This window comes from Salvelinus fontinalis, chromosome 11 (assembly GCF_029448725.1).
Source record: "Salvelinus fontinalis isolate EN_2023a chromosome 11, ASM2944872v1, whole genome shotgun sequence".
Lineage (NCBI taxonomy): Eukaryota > Metazoa > Chordata > Actinopteri > Salmoniformes > Salmonidae > Salvelinus > Salvelinus fontinalis.
The window spans coordinates 43,860,874-43,883,613 of NC_074675.1; the positions used below are offsets into that span (position 1 = coordinate 43,860,874).

Here is a 22,740-nt window from a genome sequence, read left to right on the forward strand (position 1 = left end):
CCAGAAGAGGACTGGCCACCACTCATAGCCTGGTTCCTCTCTAGGTTTCTTCCTAGGTTTTGGCCTTTCTAGGGAGTTTTTCCTAGCCACCGTGCTTCTACACCTGCATTGCTTGCTGTTTGGGGTTTTAGGCTGGGTTTCTGTACAGCACTTCGAGATATTAGCTGATGTACGAAGGGCTATATAAAATAAACTTGATTTGATCAGATCAACATACATTTTTTTTCATCAACAAAAGAGTCCTGAGAAAGCATTTTGTATGATCCCTTTCAATTACTTTAGGCCCAAACTTTGACACTTTGGCTTTCCTTGTTATTGCCACATTGTTATGATCACTACAGCCAATGGGAACTGATATTGCTTTGGAGCAAAGCTCTGCAGTATTAGTAAAGATATGATCAATACAAGTGGATGTCACAGATCCAACACTATTGGTATGCACTCTGTTAGTCAAACGGCATAACACAATAGGTAACTGTGAATCAGGTAAAAATTGGGGATATCCTCCATTAAACGCCCACACCAGTAAGAAATCCACTTTTTCGAGCTAAAAGAGTGGACAGAACTTACGCATGATGTTGCACAATGTTGTACGTCAAGTCATCTTTTTAGTCAAAGTATGATATATTTGGGCTTGAAGTCACAAAACTGAACTGCCTGCTTCGTTCCAATTTGTGCCAATGACGTGTATTTTCCTATGAAATGACGTGTACATTATTTTTAGACTACAATTTCGGGGCTGGGGTTTATTTGAATGGTACCACCCACCAGCATGGCATTGTTTATTAATCAGAAACTTCTGCAAAGTTAGCGAGTCACCAGTGCGCTGAGTAATATAATAGATCATCTTTGGCTACAGCGAAGATGGTGGATAAACGAAAACAGTTCACTCAGGCCGTTTGCAATAGCAGCTGGGTCTGGTCTACTTAGTTCATTGACTTTCATTGAACCAGAGAAAAACACCAAGTGGGGTGTCTCGCTTCCTCTTCTGTCTGTGGCTAGAGTTTTTTGCTTTTTTTTTTGCTTTTGCTTTGGCTGCCTGCCTGTTTATGCACCTCCACTTTTTTTACCAGCAAATTATCATCATCTATTGGATAATTTGTCAAGTTTAATTTATTTTTGCGATAGTCTTGCCTAAATTGTAAAATTGTGTGTGAAACGATTGCATTTTGGAACCCGGATACAACGGATAACATTAGTTGCCAGAGTATGTGAGCGGAGCATTTGACTGGAGCGAGTTTCCAAAAGGCTGGAGCGTGGCTAAATATTTTCATAAAGAAACTGATTAAACACACAGGTGCAAAATCAAGGTGCCTTACAAAAATGAAGAAGACGGAGAGCATGTAGTGTGCACAACTAAATAATTATTGTGGAATCTGAAGACAGGTGAAAGCATGATGGTTTAAGTTATTACGTGCACATGCTAACAGAAAGGAACAAGGTGTTTAACTAGCTAAATGTGCCATTGTAGCGAAGTATTTATCAAAGAACAAATCAGATCTCTTAAAAGTTTCGTTCATTTTCGTTCTATTATCTTTATACAATAGGCCTGACTTTTTCAAGGAGCTTTCAGTTTTGATAGCGTTATTTTTCCTAAAACCCTTTAGGCCTACCTAATAAATATATATAATTAAAACACGCATCTCTGCCCAGCTTGGCAAGAGTTGCCCGAAGGGTGTTCGGCATCCCCAGTCTGCAAGCACGGAGAAGGTATTCTCCGCTGCTGGCCTGCACTCCAGCCACCATTGCATAAGCCTGAAGCCAAACTCGTGTTTCAAAAAGTAAATTCAAAGGCATTGTAGACTGAGCCTAATACGGCATTAAGTAAGTCATGGCCTATATGCGCAATTTATAGACTAATGATTTAATAGAATGAAATGTTTAAATACTGGGCGCTTAATGTTCCTGCCACCCTAGTGTGCCTACTCACAAATGCTTCACTATTTATTTATTTGTAGGCTATAGCCTTCAAATAATTGAAATAATAATAATATAGCCTAAAGTAATTTATTTTCGTTCCTTAGGCTACCTGGCTGGCCCCTGGCCTATTTAGTGTTTATATGCAGTTTAATGTGACATGTATTTGAAATGTCTTACAGGCACCTTTTCATGTTGTTTATTAAAATAATTCTCATTCAAATCATATGGTTTGATTTCAATACTTCAAAACCAAATGGTAGATCAAGGTAGTCACAAAAATAGATGGGTGATGGTTAAATTGTGATTTTTAATTAATTGAACGAATTTGGAGCATTTTGTTCTGTGAGCAAGGAGCGTTTTTTCGCCGAGTTGTTGGAAAGGCTGTGGAGCGCAGGCGCGGTGCTGCTCTGTGAGATATAGGATTTCCGACCGCTCAACTCCTCTCACATTTTGGTCAGCGCGCTACTTGTTATTTCTCCTCTACACGTGGAAAAAAACCTCACAACGTTCCCACACCCAATTCGTGAATATGTATTAGCAGCCTGGTTCATTTTTCGGAGACGGAACCTAAAGGACAATTTCTGCCGTCGAAATAGAGGCGGCATTACCCTCTAGTGGGGGCCTTTAAGTGGTGCGATTGCTCTTTGCTGAACCACACACTGTCGATTGAGTCTTAAAGTTAAATGGTGTTTAAACACACCATATTTCTTGACAAGCCCTACGTAAATCAAAGTTACCAACACAGCACACCCATTGACTATACATTCAAATTAGCTTAATATCATTACCGAAATTAAGCTTCTCATTACTGAAACAGACCTTTAAATGGTGTGGTGATGAGAATTGTGTTTTTTGTAATGAGGCACTTAGCTCCGTGTGCAAATAATAGGAGACACCCATTATGAGTCAGCAAATAATTGACCACATCACTAAAGACCGTTCATGCCTCCATGTTGGTAAGTTAATGTTTCTGACTTTCCCAATTTGAGCTTTTTAGCTGTTTCGGTAATGAAAAGGCCAAGTGGGGTGAAGGGGGTGTTTGAGAATAAGAACCTCATTCTGAAGGCATATGAGCGAATACATTTACTTAACATTTACTGTGGTCATCTACTTCTTTAGATGATGCATCATGGGTGAATAAACCTTTGTTTATAAACAGATTGGAGTTTTTACATGAACTTGAAAAAGTGTTATGGCAATTACGGCACAGACACTGTTTTACGTAATAAATATTATAGTTTGATGTAAACTTCAACTATTATATTATTTTTATGACTTATGAACAAACTACAACAACATATTATTGCATTTTATAAAATTACCTGAGAATCTAATCCAGACGCATTTCGGTATAGAGAATTTGGGGTGAAAATGTCAAAATTCAGGGAAAAAATGTCAAATGTAACTACCCATCTTAGTCTTCAGAATGATAGTTGATTTTTGCAGATGCATCATGGTTTTGTAACTCAATTGGCTACAGACATGTTTAAAACTGGTTTCATGAGAATCACCCATGAGTGAACCTTTAATCCTGACTGCGATGCTGGAAAACATTAGTTGTGTGTTGTGGCTTATTTGATTGTTCAGCTGTGGTCTAGTGTGAACAGATAATACCCTAATCTAAACCGGGGCTGTGGGCAGAAATCCAGGCATCCAGAGATAAACCTAAACAAACAACACACATTCAACATGATCAATTCAATGTCCATTGCATTTTAAGTCATTTTTCTACCACATAATTCCCACCCTCAATGTTAGAGAAATCACCATAATCCCCACATGGGCCACCATCTTGCACACGATTAGTTGAACGTTGAGTCAATCCATTATTGCACGTGTGTAAGAATAATTGGCATAGTTGTCATAGAGAAACCTGCTAATACATGTGAGAAGCAAACCTTTAGACATCACAGGAGGGGCTGGAGGAAGACCTAAGGGAGTGTTAGGCACCCTGGGGAAAAATGTTTGAAGAGTGTCAACATGTGTCTCTGGACCTCTGTCAGCAGTTATTAAACAACCAACAATTTATTAACCCTTTATCAAAAACTATCAGGTGCAGTACCAACCTTTTAAAAATCGTCAGCACCCCTTTGTGGAAAACAAGTAGAACTGCACTATCACCACTAGGTGATAGCCTTGATGGAGACTGAAATATAACATAAGATACACGGTATGAAGAGTATTGCACCTTTCGTTTGCATTTCAAGGTTGCAACTCTGTAATTTGACTCCTTCCTTGTGAGCACATAATTGCTACACTGTGGCAATTGTCCCATCAAATTACTGGTATGTTTTGGGCTCCACCCCAGTCCCCAGCTCAGGCGAAAAAGATTAATTGAAAATGCGGAGCCGCCACCTCCCTCTTATGAACTGACCTGCAGTGGAATAAGCCAACCCCCCTCGTCGCCAGGCCCGTCCCCTGGCCTAAACCGGCCTCCCCGCTACTCCAACAGCTTGAACACGCCTGGGCACTGCTTTACAAAAGGCCTCAGCATAGGAGGAACTATTAATCTCTCCAAAGCCTCAAGAGAGAGCCGCTGGTAGGGCCGCTGTGAGGCCCCTGGGGCCACTGACAGAGCTTAGAGCCCAGAGCTCCACAGTGGGGACCACTGGGTCTTCGTTTGGCCCCTGATCAAACAGACTGGGACAGGACAAGGGCACATGACTATGTACCTGTGCCATTTGGCAGATGGATATCACTGTGTCTGCCAGGGATGAGCCATGCCCTAGAGACTGGGCAGAGGTGGCATAATGCAGAGGGTTGGTTGTGGGGATTCGGAAAGGCAGGGATCTGGCTCTCTGAGACACTTTGACCCCAACAAGGTAGTGCAGCTTAAAATATAATTAAAAACTATTGAGAGAAAAAAGTCTAACACCAGGTAAGTCTCTGCAGGTGTCACCTTGCAAATACAGATATTGTGATTCCTGGCCATAGCCAACTTCTGCTTGTAATGAAACCCCATATATCAGTCACATTACAGTAGTCTACACCTGGTCAGGACATGGACACACAACTTTTCAACTGTACACATCTGGGGCTGGACACCTATTTCACACCTTCTGACTTAAGTCTATTCAATTTATGGTGGCTGCAAACCGGACATGCTGCTCAGAACAGCTCATTCTCTTCCTGGTAAGGAGTTCCCGTATTCTGTATGTGCTATGTGGATTAGGGGATGAGAGAACGCCACAGACTGTGAAATTGTAAGATTTTTATCAGGGTTGCAGCTGTGCCCAAATCCTCAGCCTTAATCCTGCCAGGGCACAGAGAAACAACCCAAGTGGGAGTCACAGGAAAGTGTGTGTGTGTGTAAGAGGGGGGAGGGTGGTCACCAATGGGGAAAGCTCCAAATACTTGCTTCTGCAGAGTTAATTGAGTGCCCTTCTCTATTAAATGCCAGGAGAGTTCTACCTCAATCGGACTCACCTGTTTAAATAAAGGATAAATCAAATACAATTTAATGAAGTTAAGTACGATAGATCATTTTCAATGTGTGTCTACAAAGTCATAATGAAAGCTTTTCAATCATTTCTGCTGCAGAGGAAATCTATCAAGGTCAGATTTAAAAAAAAAAAAAAAAAAAACGTGAGCTATCTTAACAGCTTGAATCAGAGCATCTTGAGCCAAGCAGCATAGATCTATAGAATGACAGTTGTAAGGTCTGCTGTATCTACAACTCCTAATACTTTTGGGGGAAGTATATCTTGTTGTGTAGTTATCAACAGTTTGGCAGCACACCAAATTTAAACTCACCTTGAAAAACAGAGAAGTCAATTCTCATAAAAATTCTCACCCAGGGAAAGGAGAGATGTCATTCATAAATTAATTGCATTCATGCTAAAGTGATGGCCAAAGATTTGATGAAAACACATTTTTATTATTCGTTTTTAAAAAAATGATTAGTTTTATGTTGACAACACAAACTAACCTTCTCCTGTAAAAAGCTCCCTCTCTCCTAGCTGTACGGCATGATACATTGATGCATGATCAACCATGACCATGGTCTAACTCCCCCACCACCATGCCCTGACAGGGATGACAGAAGGAACTATGCTCAGCAGGTGACAGACAAACATATGTCTCTGATGCCACGGGGTCTTGCAGCCTGAGCTGGATCATCTCCAAAGGCTAACTGGCAGGACCAAGTAGGAAGGATGGGCTTTAATGCATATTATTTGCAAAGAGCATGGTCGATCACGAGAATGGCACCCAGCGTGTACCCAGCTGCTTGGTTGGCAAACAGCTCCGACTGATGCCAGGGTTTCTAGACAAGGGAATCTGGTTCAGCAGACAACCGTTGTGGAACGTTGTATTAGACATACCATGAATAGAATATGTGATTCCTTATTCTACATATTAAAAGGGGCATGTTTGTTCTACAGATTATATTTCTATGTGAACATTACACATTGTACCCTGCTGATTGCGGCCCTAGCCAGGGGTTTGTGTTTAACCCTGTATTAGTTAAAATTCCCTACAAAAGACTATACATTCTTTGCAACAAGCCATTTTCCCTTTTAGTTAGACCCATTCCGGCTGCTGTATTGTACCGCTGTGTCAATGAACCAGTGCTTTGGTACGACAGCATCCGTTTTTTTCAATAGTCACCATTTCCAATAAGAACAAAATCCTTAAAACCCTGTATGGCTTCCATGTTTATCATTATGCACCCCAAACATTCACCACCTTAATTAACATGAATTAAAAAATCTTCCATCATAGACTTGTACAAGTGACTAACCTGTAAATCACTGCTTTGTGATGCTGCCCTCTGGCTGCAGATGCCTGTACTGCAAGGAGCTGAACAGAGGGCGACCCTGCATGGTGATGTTTCCCCTATGTACAGATCCTGGATCAGCTTCTCCTCCCCCAATCCAATCCTTAACCATTAGTGGGGGAAATTATAAACTGACCCAAGATCATAGTCCAGGGACAACTTCGTCCCACTCACCATAAACTGATAAGAGAAACAGACCTTTGAGAACCCTTCGGTCTATAATGTCGACAGTCTACTGTACATGTTTTTTTTTCAGCGGATCCCAAATCCAGTCTTCCAGTCCTCACCTGATTCAACTCATTGAGGGCTTGATGATTAGTTGATTCAGGTGTACTCGTCTGGGGCCACAACAGAAATACGTGAAATACGTCACTTATGACTTGCCTATTTCTGCATTAATCTGTTTTTTGTTCAACCTGCATGTGAGTAGTAGAACCAGATTATATGGCTTAAAGGCCAACTTAGTGATAAGAACACTCACATTTTTTATCATTCAAACTGGTATGCATTGAGTCTTGAAGAATATCACTTAGACATGCCTCAAGATTTGGCATGGGTCCCCAGATCCTCAAAAGGTTATACAGCTGCACCCACAAGAGCATCCTCTTTTCTCTGTATACATCAATGATGTCGCTCTTGCTGCTGGTGATTCTCTGATCCAACTCTACGCAGACGATACCATTCTGTATACTTCTGGCCCTTCTTTGGGCACTGTGTTAACTAACCTCCAGACGAGCTTCAATGCCATACAACTCTCCTTCCGTGGCCTCCAACTGCTCTTAAATGCAAGTAAAACTAAATGCATGCTCTTCAACCGATCACTGCCCGCACCTGCCTGCCTGTCCAGCATCACTACTCTGGACGGTTCTGACTTAGAAAATGTGGACAATTACAAATACCTAGGTGTCTGGTTAGACTGTAAACTCTCCTTCCAGACTCACATTAAGCATCTCCAATCCAAAATTAAATCTAGAATCGGCTTCCTATTTCACAACAAAGCATCCTTCACTCATGCTGCCAAACATACCTTAGTAAAACTGACTATCCTACCGATCCTTGACTTCGGCGATGTCATTTACAAAATAGCCTCCAACACTCTACTCAGCAAATTGGATGCAGTCTATCACAGTGCCATCCGTTTTGTCACCAAAGCCCCATATACTACCCAACACTTTGACCTGTATGCTCTCGTTGGCTGGCCCTCACTTCATATTCTTCGCCAAACCCACTGGCTCCAAGTCATCTATAAGTATTTACTAGGTAAAGCCCCGCCTTATCTCAGTTCACTGGTCACCATGGCAGCACCCACCCGTAGCACACGCTCCAGCAGGTATATTTCACTGGTCACGCCCAAAGCTTATTCCTCCTTGGGCTGCCTTTCCTCCCAGGTCTCTGCTGCCAATGACTGGAATGAATTGCAAAAATCACTGAAGCTGGAGACTCATATCTCCCTCACTAACTTTAAGCATCAGCTGTCAGAGCAGCTCACAGATCATTGCACCTGTACATAGCTCATCTGTAAATAGCCCATCCAACTACCTCATCCCCATATTGTCATTTATTTTTTTGCTCCTTTGCACCCTAGCATCTCTACTTGCACATTCATCTTCTGCACATGTATCACTCCAGTGTTTAATTGCTAAATTGTAATTATTTCGCCACTACTGCCTATTTATTGCCTTACCTCCCTAATCTTACCTCATTTGCACACACTGTATATATATATTCTTTCTATTGTGTTATTGACTGTACGTTTGTTTATTACATGTGTAACTCTGTGTTGTTGTTTGTGTCGCACTGCTTTGCTTTATCTTGGCCAGGTCGCAGTTGTAAATGAGAACTTGTTCTCATCTGGCCTACCTGGTTAAATACAGGTGAAATGTAAAAAAAAATACAAATAAATCCTGACCGGTTGCTTCACCGCCTGGAATCCAACTGCTCGGCATCTGACCGTAAAGCGCTAGAGGGTAGTGCGAATGGCCCAGTACATCACTGGGGCCAAGCTTCCTGCCATCCAGGACCTATATAATAGGCGGTCTCAGAGGAAAGCCCATACAATTGTCAGAGACTCCAGTCATCCAAGTTATAGACTGTTTTCTCTGCTACCGCACGGCAAGCGGTACCGGAGCCCAAGTCTAGGACCAAAAGGCTCCTCAACAGCTTCTACCCCCAAGCCATAAGACTGCTGAACAATTAATAAAATCGCCACCGGACAATTTACATTGACCCCCCCTCCCTTTTGTACACTGCTGCTACTCGCTGTTTATTATCTATGCATAGTCACTTCAACTCCACCTACATGTACAAATTACCTCAACTAACCTGTACCCCCGCACACTGACTCGGTACCGGTGCCCCTCGTACATAGCCTCGTTATTCTTATTGTGTTACTTTTTATTTTAGTCTACTTGGTACATATTTTCTTAACTCTTCTTGAACTGCACTGTTGGTTAAAACCTCTAACACTTCTCTCTCCCGGATCCGGGATCCTCCTCATCAAAAAAGCTGACTAGCATAGCCTAGCCTAACGGGACAGGGATATCATATAATAAAATTTTCATGAAATCACAAGTCCAATACAGCAAATGAAAGATAAACATCTTGTGAATCCAGCCATCATTTCCGATTTTTAAAATGTTTTACAGCGAAAACACAATATGTATTTCTATTAGCTAACCACAATAGCCAAAGACTCAACCGCATATTTTCACCATGTTTCTACCGCATAGGTAGCTATCACAAAACCGACCAAATAGAGATATAATTAGTCACTAACCAAGAAACAACTTCATCAGATGACAGTCTTATAACATGTTATACAATAAATTTATGTTTTGTTCGAAAATGTGCATATTTGAGGTATAAATCATAGTTTTACATTGCAGCTACCATCAAAAATATCACCAAAGCAGCCAGAATAATTACAGAGAGCAACATGAAATACCTAAATACTCATCATAAAACATTTATGAAAAATACATAGTGTACAGCAAATGAAAGATAAACATCTTGTGAATCCAGCCAATATTTCTGATTCTTTTAAGTGTTTTACAGCGAAAACACAATTTCTATTTCTATTAGCTCACTACAGTAGCCAAACAAACAACGCAATTTACTCCCCGCCAAAATAGCTTGCACAAAACCGACAGAATAGAGAGAATTAATCACTAACCTTGAACAACTTCATCCGATGACAGTCTTATAACATCAGGTTATACAATACACTTATGTTTTGTTCGAAAAAAAAATGTGCATATTTAGAGCTACAAATCCTGATTATACATTGTGATCACGTAGCATCGATTCACCAGAATCTCCAGAGATATTTTGGACACTCACCTAATCTGACCAAATAACTCATCATAAACTTTACATAAAAATACTTGTTGTATGGCAAATGAAAGATACACTGGTTCTTAATGCAACCGCCGTGTTAGATTTTTAAAAATAACTTTACCATAACAAACAGCTTGCGTTATTGCGAGACAGCGCCCGCCAAAAACGGCGGAGAATAGAAATAACATTTTCCACAGAAATACGAAATAACATCATAAATTGTTCTTACTTTTGCTGAGCTTCCATCAGAATCTTGTACAAGGAGTTATTGGTCCAGAATAAATCGTTGTTTGGTTTTAGAATGCCCTTTTCTCCTGTCGAATTCGCGCCACAATGCTAGCCAAGCTTGATAATGTTCCCATCTTCTCTCTACGCAAAGAACGGAAAACTCCAAAAGTCCCAATAAACGTTGAATAATCTGATAAAACTTGGTTGAAAAAACATACTTTACGATGTTATTATCACATGTATCAAATAAAATCAGAGCCGGAGATATTAGCCGTGTATACCGAACGCTTATCAGAAGACAATATGGAGGTGCTTCGCGCGCCTAGGTAGAGAAAGGAAATTCCTGACCTGCCACTCCAAAAGCTCTTGTTCGACCTCAGATCAAGCTAGACATGTAAAGGCAGTCAATGTTGTTCTCCCCCTTTAACGAGGAGGGGCATGGATAGGACCAAGATGCGGATTGAGGGAAATAAGCCATCTTTTAATGAACAAACAGCAAACAAGACACTACAAACTACAAAACAACAAACGTGACTAACCTTCAACTGTCCTGTGAGGACACAGGAACAAACACCCACAAAACACCAGTGAAACCCTGGCTGCCTTTGTATGACTCTCAATTAGAGACAAACAATACACACCTGTCTCTAATTGAGAATCATACCAGGCCGAACACAAAACCCCACATAGAAATACAAACATAGACAAACCCACCCAACTCACGCCCTGACCAACTAAAATGAATACAAAACAAAGGAAAACAGGTCAGGAACGTGACAGAACCCCCCCCTTAAGGTGCGAACTCCGGGCGCACCAGCACAAAGTCTAGGGGAGGGTCTGGGTGGGCGTCTGTCCACGGTGGCGGCTCTGGCGGTGGACGAGGTCCCCACCCCACCATAATCAATCCCCGCTTCTTTATCCCCCTCCCAATGACCACCCTCCCACTAACCCCACCTAAATGAAGGGGCAGCACCGGGATAAGGGGCAGCACCGGGATAAGGGGCAGCACCGGGATAAGGGGCAGCACCGGGACAAGGGGCAGCACCGGGACAAGGGGCAGCACCGGGACAAGGGGCAGCACCGGGACAAGGGGCGGCAGGTCCTGGCTGAGGGACTCCAGGTCCTGGCTGAGGGACTCCGGCAGGTCCTGGCTGAGGGACTCCGGCAGGTCCTGGCTGAGGGACTCCGGCAGGTCCTGGCTGAGGGACTCCGGCAGGTCCTGGCTGAGGGACTCCGGCAGGTCCTGGCTGAGGGACTCCGGCAGGTCCTGGCTGAGGGACTCCGGCAGGTCCTGGCTGAGGGACTCCGGCAGGTCCGGGCTGAGGGACTCCGGCAGGTCCGGGCTGAGGGACTCCGGCAGGTCCGGGCTGAGGGACTCCGGCAGGTCCGGGCTGAGGGACTCCGGCAGGTCCGGGCTGAGTGGCAGCTCCGGACTGTAGGGCAGCTCCGGACTGTAGGGCAGCTCCGGACTGTAGGGCAGCTCCGGACTGTAGGGCAGCTCCTGACTGGCGGGCAGCTCCTGACTGGCGGGCGTCTCTGGCAGCTCCTGACTGGCGGGCGTCTCTGGCAGCTCCTGACTGGCGGGCGTCTCTGGCAGCTCCTGACTGGCGGGCGTCTCTGGCAGCTCCTGACTGGCGGGCGTCTCTGGCAGCTCCTGACTGGCGGACGTCTCTGGCAGCTCCTGACTGACGGACGGCTCTAGCGGCTCCTGACTGACGGACGGCTCTACTGGCTCGGGACAGACGGGCGGCTCTAATGGCTCGTGGCAGACGGCTGACTCAGATGGCGCTGGGCAGACAGATGGCTCAGACGGCGCTGGGCAGACAGATGGCTCAGACGGCGCTGGGCAGACAGATGGCTCAGACGGCGCTGGGCAGACAGATGGCTCAGACGGAGCTGGGCAGACGGGCAGTTCAGGCGACGCTGGGCAGACGGGCAGCTCAGGCACCGCTGGGCAGACGGGCACACCTGTAGGGAGGAGACGGAGAGACAGCCTGGTGCGTGGAGCTGCCACAGGACCCACCAGGCTGGAGAGACCTACAGGAGGCTTGATGTTAAAAGGCACCTGAAGGACCGGGCTGTGGGGGAGTACTGGAGCTCTGGTGCGCAGCCTTGGCACCACTCCCCCAGGCTGGCATACTACTCCAGCCCGTACCCTCCAGAGTGCAGGCACAGGTTGAACCGGGCTGTGGATGAGCACTGGAGATCTAGTGCCTACTACGCGCACTTCTCCCTTAGGCTCCACTCCCACATTAGCCCGGTACGAGCGGAGCGTAGGCATAGGACGCACTGCACCCTCCCAGCGCCCCGGAGACACAGCACGCAGAGCCGGCGCAGGATACCCTGGACCGAAACTGCGTACCGGAGACCAGACGCGCTGAGCAGGCACAATACGCCCCGGCTGGATGCCCACACTCACTTGACACTTTCGGGGGGCTGCCCTATAGCGCACCAGGCTATGGGCACGCACTGGCGACACCGTGCGCTTAACCGCATAACACGGTGCCTGACCAGTGACGCGTTGCTTATAATAAGCACGAGGAGTGCGCTCAGGTCTGCTACCTGGCTTAGCCACACTCCTCTCTAGCCCCCCCCCAAAAAATTTCTGGGGTTGCCTCTCGTACCTGTCCCGCTGCCGTGCTGCCTCCTCATATCGCCGCCGCTCAGCTTTCGCTTCCTCCAGCTCAGCTTTGGGGCGGCGATACTCCCCAGCCTGTGCCCAGGGTCCTTCTCCGTTCAACTCTTCCTCCCAAGTCCACAAGTCCTGGGATTTCTGCGGTTGCTGTCCTCTTCCCCGCTGCTTGGTTCTGGTAATTTGGTGGGTGGTTCTGTAAAGGCAGTCAATGTTGTTCTCCCCCTTTAACGAGGAGGAGCATGGATAGGACCAAGATGCGGATTGAGGGAAATAAGCCATCTTTTAATGAACAAACAGCAAACAAGACACTACAAACTACAAAACGTGACTAACCTTCAACTGTCCTGTGAGGACACAGGAACAAACACCCACAAAACACCAGTGAAACCCTGGCTGCCTTTGTATGACTCTCAATTAGAGACAAACAATACACACCTGTCTCTAATTGAGAATCATACCAGGCCGAACACAAAACCCCACATAGAAATACAAACATAGACAAACCCACCCAACTCACGCCCTGACCAACTAAAATGAATACAAAACAAAGGAAAACAGGTCAGGAACGTGACAAGACACCCCATTCCACCTTCCACTGCCTGTTGACATCTAGTGGAAGGCGAATGAAGTGCATGCATATCGATAAATATAAGCCAGTTGAAGAGGCAGGCCCTGGAACAGAGCCTCGTTTTCAGATTTTTCACTTCCTGTATAGAAGTTTGCTGCAAAATGAGTTCTGTTTTACTCACAGATATAATTCAAACAGTTTTAGAAACTTGAGAGTGTTTTCTATCCAATAGTAATAATAATATGCATATTGTATGATCTAGAATAGAGTACGAGGCAGTTTAATTTGGGCACGATTTTTTCCAAAGTGAAAATAGCGCCCCCCTATTGACAAGAAGTTGTAAGGGCTTGTGAGTAAGCATTTCACGGTAAAGTCTACGCTTGTTGTATTCGGCGCATGTGACAAAGTTCGATTTGATTTGAGCTGAGGTCAACTGTCTTTAGGTGTATTGTTTTTCCTTGTCCACTAGAGGGGGGAATATGACTTAGAATTAACTATAGGCCCTGTAGCGCTTACTATTTAAGTGTTTCTTATTTCATTAAAGGCATAGCCTACCAAAGGCAATCTGGTTGTTTATTGGTCCTTTGGCCCCAGATGGGTGGTGATATAGACTATAGTGCAGTGGTTGTCAAATCACAGAGACTTCAAATACTGGTGGAAACAGGATTTGTAACGCTCATCATGCAGAGGGGTATACTACAAAGAAGGTTCAAGGAGTTAGCCTTCTAACTTGCCAAAATATTCTGAAATATATCATTTTGGGGGGGAAAGATGAGCTTTAAATGGGCATGGTCTACTTAATTCAACAACCAAAAACACATATCGAAGTTTAGCTTTCAATAGTTATTTCTGGTTGTTTATCACAGTTATCTGGCTAACTAATAGATTTTTCTTTGTAGTATACCCTCAGGTTTCATGTTGTGCATTTTGGTGGACATATTTAGTACCACAGCTCCCTTTGCTGTAATATTGTGCTCAGCAATTCACAGATGTCCCGAGATGTCACACCTGTCTGTATATGGATGGTTATAGCACTGCTGCTTGTATGAACAAAACTCTGAAAACACATACTATTGCATGACATTGTAAGAAAAAAAATGTATTACAAAAAACAACTTAATGAACATAGTCATAAAGGACGTAGATTGTTTTATAACTGATATGCTCATCTTTATGTTACATTTGATCATTTATCGATATCTTGTTATTTGGATGCAGGAAAGCAAAATATGCTAATTCTATCTTAAAGAACTTGATATTTAAAGGTAGAGTCGGCAATATGATGCAGATGGACAAAGTAAACTGCATAGTGGGCCAATTTCTGCAACAACTAAGAAAGTTGGATCGCGAGGATAAACTTCTCTGCTGTTTTAGTGTCCTAGCTACCAGGCTGTAACAGTGTGAAGCGAACCCATGCACAGATACTGTGTGTGTCTGTTTGAGAACAATATCTGCGGTGCTGCTTGTGCAACGTCCTTACGCTGTGTCTACTTTTAAAATCCATCTACAAACAAAAATTATACAACAGTTATACCAATGATTAAACAAGCAAACTTCTCGAAGCAGCTAGGAAATGATACAATGTTCTTGTTTGATGGGACCTATAAGAGTATGGAAAGCCATAGGGTTAATATAAAGCATTTTTAAGCAATAAGGCATGGGGGGTGTGGTATATGGCCAAGGGCTGTTCTTAGGCACGACTAGGGTTGCTAGACCTTCACTTGAACTCTGTTGAACTCTGCATCCAGCAAATGAGTAGATAAAGCATGTCTGGTTGGAGGGGTGTATGCTGGGCGAAGAACATTCAGAAATCTCTTCCAATACACATTGCCTGTGAGCATCAGAGGTGAACCAGTTGCATACACAGCTCGAGCAAGACATTCATCAGAATTTCTCTGACTACGTTCCTCCATTGAGTCAAAAAAACTTCTGATTCATTAGCTGTTGCTATCGATAAGGTGTCTGATTCATAATTTTCACCTCGAATAGAAGTAGAGGGACTTTTTCCAAAGGTTGCTTGTTGTAAGCGCTGAGGGAATTTTATGCACTTGGCCAGATGATTCTGCTTCTTGTTGCATTCTTCACATATGATTTGGCACAGTATTTGCAAATGTACACAGCTTTTCCTTCTACATTAGCTGCAGTGAAATGTCTCCACACATCAGATAGTGCCTGTGGCATTTTTCTGTAAAGATTAGAAGAAAGTGAGTAATAAAAAAATAAATACAATTCCATGTACAGATAAATAGTTAAGCAGTTAGATTAAACAACTCCTTTGTAAGATAAATGTTTTAAAATTAAACATGTATGGAAATAGGTGAATTAACACTCCTCAGTTAGCAGGCTCAAGCAAGCTAAAACCCACATGGTAGCAAAAACTAACTAGCAGAAATTGTTAATAAGTTATAAATGATTTAAACACACTTTGCTGTAGGCGACTATTTACTAGTTAACAAAAATCCATGTATGTCATATAAAATATATTCCCCCCACCCAGTATTGTAATCAAAACTTACCAGAAAGCATGTAGTCCTTGACTCAGACAGTGTAGTAGTGTGGGCTCAATAGCATCTCATTAGTGTGCAAGATCTTGAGAATCAGCTGTACATGCGATGGAAGAGAGCACTGCACCCGTTCTGCCAGTTACATTCTGTTAAAGGTCCCCAAAGCACACACATCCCTGGGTCGCTCCTCTTTTCAGTTTGCTTTAGCTAGCGACTGGAACGAGCTGCAACAAACACTCAAACTGGACAGTTTTATCTCAATCTCTTCATTGAAAGACTCAATCATGGACACTCTTACTGACAGTTGTGGCTGCTTTGTGTGATGTATTGTTGTCTACCTTAAAATCAAATTGTATTGGTCACATACACATCGTTAGCAGATGTTATTGCGAGTGTAGCAAAATGCTTGTACTTCTAGTTCCAACAGTGCAGTAATATCTAACAAGTAATCTAACAATTCCCAACAACTACCTAATACACACAAATTTAAAGGGGTGAATGAGAATATGTACATATAAATATATGGATGAGCGATGACCGAGCGGTCATAGGCAGGGTGCAGTAGATGGTATAAAATACAGTATATACATGTGATATGAGTAATGTAAGATATGTTAACATTATTACAGTGGCATTATTTAGAGTGGGATTGTTTAAAAGTGACTAGTGATCCATTTATTAAAGTGTCCAGTGATCGTGTCTCAATGTGGGCAGCAGCCTCTCTTGACCTTTGTGCTGTTGACTGTGCCCAATAATGTTTGTAGCATGTTTTGTTGCTACCATGCTGTTTTGTCATGTGTTGCTGCCTTGCTATGCTGTTGTCTTTAGGTCTCTCTTTATGTAGTGTTGTGTTGTCTCTTGTTGTGATGTGTGTTTTGTCCTATATTTATATTGCATTTATTTATTTATTTTAATCCCAGGCCCCCGTCCCCGCAGGAGTCATTTTGGCTTTTGGTAGGCCGTCATTGTAAATAAGAATTTGTTCTTACAACTGACTTGTCTAATTAAATAAAGGATCAATTAAAAAAATAATACAAATTAACAGGTGATGGAAGAATGCACTGTGCATGCAGAGGGTTGCAATTCCATTGAATTGGGGATAGTTTAACCAAAATATGCCACAAGACCTAGAATTGCCTTATGTGTATCCCACAAAAAAAGGTTCACTGTTATAAACTAACTTTTTTGATGAATTTAAGTAAAATTCCCCAAATTCCAGGGCTTAACTTCCCATTGAAAATTTAGGAAATTTACCGGAAAGTTTCCGACCCTTTGCAACCCTATGCACGACGCAAAGCGGAGTGCCTGGATACAGCCCTTAGCCGTATACCACAAACTGGTTACTAACGTAATTAGAGCAGTAAAAATACATGTTTTGTCCTACCATTGGTATACGGTCAGATATACCATGGCTATCAGCCAATCAGATTTCAGGGCTCTAACCACCCAGTTTATAATAATAAATGAGGTCAATTTTGAGAGATCATAAGACAACCCCTAGTGATCTTGTCAAGGGGTTCGAACCTCTTGGCGTAACAGTTAAAACCTGTCTGGCTCTGGCGTTCCGCTAGCGGAACGTTTCACAAAAATTGGCGAAATGACATTATTGTAAATATTTAACTTAAATTAAATCAGAAGTAATATACGCCAAATCAAAGCTATACCTCTTGTTAATCTAGCCACCATGTCCGATTTCGAAAAGCTTCACTGCAAAAGCGATTATCGATCAGTAAACAACACATTAGGTACAGTTACAGCAAAGTAGATTAGTCACGAAAGTCAGAAATTGCAATAATATTAATCAATTACCTTAGGAAATTTTCTTCTTTTGGCAATCCTAAAGGTCACGACGAAACAATAAAGTGGCGTTTTGTTCGATATAATCCATTTTTATAGCCTAACACGAAACATTTTGTAAACGGCTTGTGTGGAAAATTCAGCGTCCTTCAACTTTGGACGTAACATTCATTGTAATTCCTCTAAACGGACGTTTCTCCAGTCATGTTCGGTTTCATTACAATCCTCTGTTTGCTAGTAAAACAACCAAACATCATGGTTCTTTTCCCGGGACATATTGACCGAAAGGAACTGATTTGAACACACCAAACAACGACCTAATTACGCGCAAATCAAATGACCTGTCCTTCGTTGATTGACTGTATTTCGGACCAATGACCACTGATCTTCTTGAAATCTAGCTGGATAGATAGCCAATGAACTGAGGTAAATGGGAACATGTAATGGTTCGACCCGGGAAGAATATCCTTTGTCCTAAACTCGTGCGTACACACAGCCATTCGCCATTGAAAATTCTACAAGAAGCAGCCACGCCGTTTACGCACCACAACAGTTTATTTTAGAGCATTTTCAAGACATAATAATGGCAAATAAATCAGTCAAATCGAAGACGAAGACCAAGTACACGGACCTACACGATATAATTGACGAAATAGATTGAGATAGTGGAAGTGAACACCAAAATGAATCTAGTGAGTCTAATCAATCTTTTGATTCTGAATTTGAGGAGATGTTCCTCTACGGGGAAGACGCAGTTTTGGATCGGTAAGTAACGTTGTTTGAAATTAATAACATCAAATATTATTCATTTGAGTTGTTTGAGATATTTGTATTTTATTTGCCTTATATAAAAATAGGACTAGGACATGAAATATAAAGTACACAAGTATATTGAAATGTAGAAAGTACATATTGCTCTACATTGTGGGTGTATGTCTGTGTGTCTGTGTGTCTGTATAATTATTACCTAATTGTTTACATGTATTTTATATCTAAAATGGAATGGACAAAACCTCACCATAGGCACTATTTGTATATATAATATGTGTGTCTGTGTCTGTATAATTATTACCTAATTGTTTTGTAATAATTGTTTTGTATTTTGTATATAGTTATTTGTATCATTGTATCATTGTACCAATTCGGCCACTTGGGTACATTTGGGAAACTTGTGAGGGACACCTGGTTGACTTCATGCTCAATGGCATGTGCCTCACTCATTCCTGAAGGTATCCATCTGAAACTTTGGTCAAATACTGTTGCTTAGTCAAATACTGTTACTTATGTTCTGATTTGAAATGATCCCCAGTATCATAACTGAATGTTTGGCCTTTCTTGTTGATTTTTAAAGATGCAACAACAGTAAAAGAACAAAAAACGTCTGTTGATTTCCTTGTATTTTCTTCTACCAGATCTATTGTGTTATATTCTCCTACATTCAATTCACATTTACACAAACGTCTGAATGTTTCCTTTCAAGTGATACCAAGAATATGCATATCCTTCCTTCTAGGCCTGAGCTACAAGCAGTTAGATTAGGGTATGTTTTCAGGCAGAAATTGAGAAAAGGGGGGGCAGTCCCAAACAGGTTTTAACCTGTTGGCTTGGTGTTGGCTTGACAGTCGCTGGATCCCGGATAGAGTCCCGGTCGTGGCTAGTCCCCAATTTCACTACAGTAATTATCAATTAGCTTTTAAGAATGCAAATGTATTTAGTGGTGGTATACCTACACAGACCATAACAACTAGAGTGAAGAAATAGATCAAACAATATGGAAGCTAGAACATCAAAGCTACAGCTTTGGGGACTTTAAACCCTTCTGAGCAAACTGTTCAGAAGAGTTTCTCTAGCTAACTGTTCCTTTGGGACGATCGTTTCACTACTGCAGGAACTGAGGCAGCGAATGAAAAGGCCTGAAAAACAAACAGCAGACACCAATCTCTCTCTCTCTCTGAATGCGAAGCATTTTGAAGGACTTGCTGGGTGTGTGGTGGATGATGTTGATTGTATAAGAGAAGAGAAAGAGGGTCGTTGAGGCACTGTAACTGTACTGCATGTGGCTCTCTACCCTCTTTCTGCAATGTCATTTTCACACCACTTTAATGACAGAGAAGTTAGACTTCTATTAAGGAATGTAAGAATTCCCTCTGCCAAGATTGTCATTTGTAGACTAATCACCATCATCAAGATGAGCTGTGGGAATTACAACTACAAAACTCTTTACGTTACAAAGGGTGCTGTCATTTGATGTGTGCCCAATGGGACTACAACTAGAAGGGTAATTAGGACTTCAATCTTCTGCATAACGTTTAGAAACATCTCTATATTGCGGCCTTATTGGCTCTGGCATAATATTGTAATAGGTCACAAACAGTTAACTAGCTAGCTGGCCAACTAGCTTACCTAAACAACAGTTTGTGTCAATTATATGAAGTCCCTTGATGTTAGCTGTGACTGCTTACAGTATGTCAAATGTAAGCACATTGTTAAAAGTCACGGTAATGATCAAATGTAAACTCAGTAAAAAAAGAAACATCCTCTCACTGTCAACTGCGTTTATTTTCAGCAAACTTAACATGTTAAATCTTATGTTCATACAAATATTTACACAACTGAGACAAACTGAACAACTTCCACAGACATGTGACTAACAGAAATTGAATAATGTGTCCCTGACCAAAGGGTGGGTCAAAATCAAAAGTAACAGTCAGTATCTGGTGTGGCCTAAAGCTGCATTAAGTACTGCAGTGCATCTCCTCCTCAAGGACTGCACCAGATTTGCCAGTTCTTGCTGTGAGATGTTACCCCATTCTTCCACCAAGGCACCTGCAAGTTCCAGGACATTTCTGGGGGGAATGGCCCTAGCCCTCACCCTCCGATCCAACAGGTCTCAGACGTGCTCAATGGGATTGAGATCCGGGCTCTTCGCTGGCCATGGCAGAACACTGACATTCCTGTCTTGCAGGAATTCATGCACATAACGAGCAGTATGACTGGTGGCATTGTCATGCTGGAGGGTCATGTCAGGATGAGCCTGCAGGAAGGGTACCACATGAGGGAGGAGGATGTCTTCCCCGTAACACACAGCGACGGTGGGTTTGTGATGTCTGGTGAGGACCTGCCTTACAACAGGCCTACAAGCCCTCAGTCCAGCGTCTCTCAGCCTATTGCGGACAGTCTGAGCACTGATGGAGTGATTGTGCGTTCCTGGTGTAACTTGGGCAGTTGTTGTAGCCATCCTATACCTGTCCCGCAGGTGTTTTATTTATTTTATTTGACCTTCATTTTACTAGGCAAGTCAGTTAAGAACAAATTCTTATTTTCAATGATGGCCTAGGAACAGTGGGTTAACTGCCTCAGGGGCAGAATGACAGATTTTTACCTTGTCAGCTCCGGAATTCGATCTTGCAACCTTCCGGTTACTAGTCCAACACTCTAACCACTACCACTGTGGTGTGATGTTCGGATGTACTGATCCTGTGCAGGTGTTGTTACACGTGGTCTGCCACTGCGAGGACGATCAGCTGTCCGTCTTGTCTCCCTGTAGCGCTGTCTTAGGCGTCTCACAGTACGGACATTGCAATTTTTTGCCCTGGCCACATCTGCAGCCCTCATGTCTCCTTGCAGCATGCCTAAGGCATGTTCACGCAGATGAGCAAGGACCCTGGGCATCTTTCTTTTTATGTTTTTCAGAGTCAGTAGAAAGGCCTCTTTAGTGTCCTAAGTTTTCATAACTGTGACCTTAATTGCCTACTGTCTGTAAGCTGTTAGTGTCTTAACGACCGTTCCACATGTGCATGTTCATTAATTGTTTATGGTTCATTGAACAAGCATTGGAAACAGTGTTTAAACCCTTTACAATGAAGATCTGTGAAGTTATTTGGATTTTTACGAATTGTCTTTGAAAGACATGGTCCTGAAAAAGGGTTTAGTAGGCTACAGTATGTCTCTCCCAAATGTGGAAATGTGGAATTGCCTCATCAACAAAAATGATTTAGAATGTTAACGTAGACACTTGTTAACGTAGACACTTTGGCATCGTCCTCTCAGTTGTTGATGATGCTCGCCCTCAGCTGGCATAGTTTCTCCTGTGGAGTTACAATCCATTAGATACAGCAACCAATCCATTAGATACAGCAGCCACACCAAGGCAAAATGCACAACGTACTCATGGATGAGTACTGTTCAAAGCCCACCTGTCCTGCACACAGTTCCTTATTTGAGCCCTATGAGGCACACCTACATTGGGAAGAGATGTCTTGAATTCTTCTGTTGTTGATGTCTGTGAGCAGGAAGTTTCCCGCTGTGCATGATGGTCAGATTATTGAGTCTACATTTAAGGTTGATGGCACTAGTCCTGGTGAGCAGAAACAGCAGACTAACTTCCCCACATTATTACCTGTTGACTAGAGTCCATTCCCGTCTGGACCCTCTGCCAGTCACTGAACCTCTCCAGAGGCTCGTCCATACTGAGAGACCCTCTCTTCACCTTCTCCTGTAGCTCACTCAGCAGCTCCAGCCCAAGCGGCTGGTTGGGCACAAACATGTTATACATGGAGGAGATGCTGTCTCACCCACGCGCTATAGAATAACAGAGTGAAAAGGAGACTAAAATCAATCCCTTTCCACCAGGTGTTCAGTAGCAAATCATTTTCCGGTTTGACAGAATTTGCCAATAGACTATGGAGTGATAAATCATTTTAATGGCAGTAATACTGCTCTATATACTTAGCATCACTGACCTACTGTATTCACCCATAAATGCAGACCTACAGGAATATACCTTATGGCTGTTGTCTGGCCTTACCTTGCCTAGTGGCTAGAGAATATAGTGTTTCAGTATTGCCCTGTGGCATTTTCTTCTGGAACACTGAAAACACATCCTGCTAGACACAATCCAGACATGACACTACAAATACTGATGCTGTGTTTTTCCCGTAATAAGTCTATTTCACACCATTCACAAGATGGCGCC

At 42.8% G+C, this 22,740-nt stretch overlaps 1 pseudogene; it reads right to left on the minus strand.

The window, feature by feature from the left end:
• Positions 1-4,442: 4,442 nt before the first annotated feature.
• The window catches only part of LOC129864733 (B-cell scaffold protein with ankyrin repeats-like), a 56,726-nt pseudogene continuing 38,428 nt past the window's right edge, over positions 4,443-22,740 (minus strand).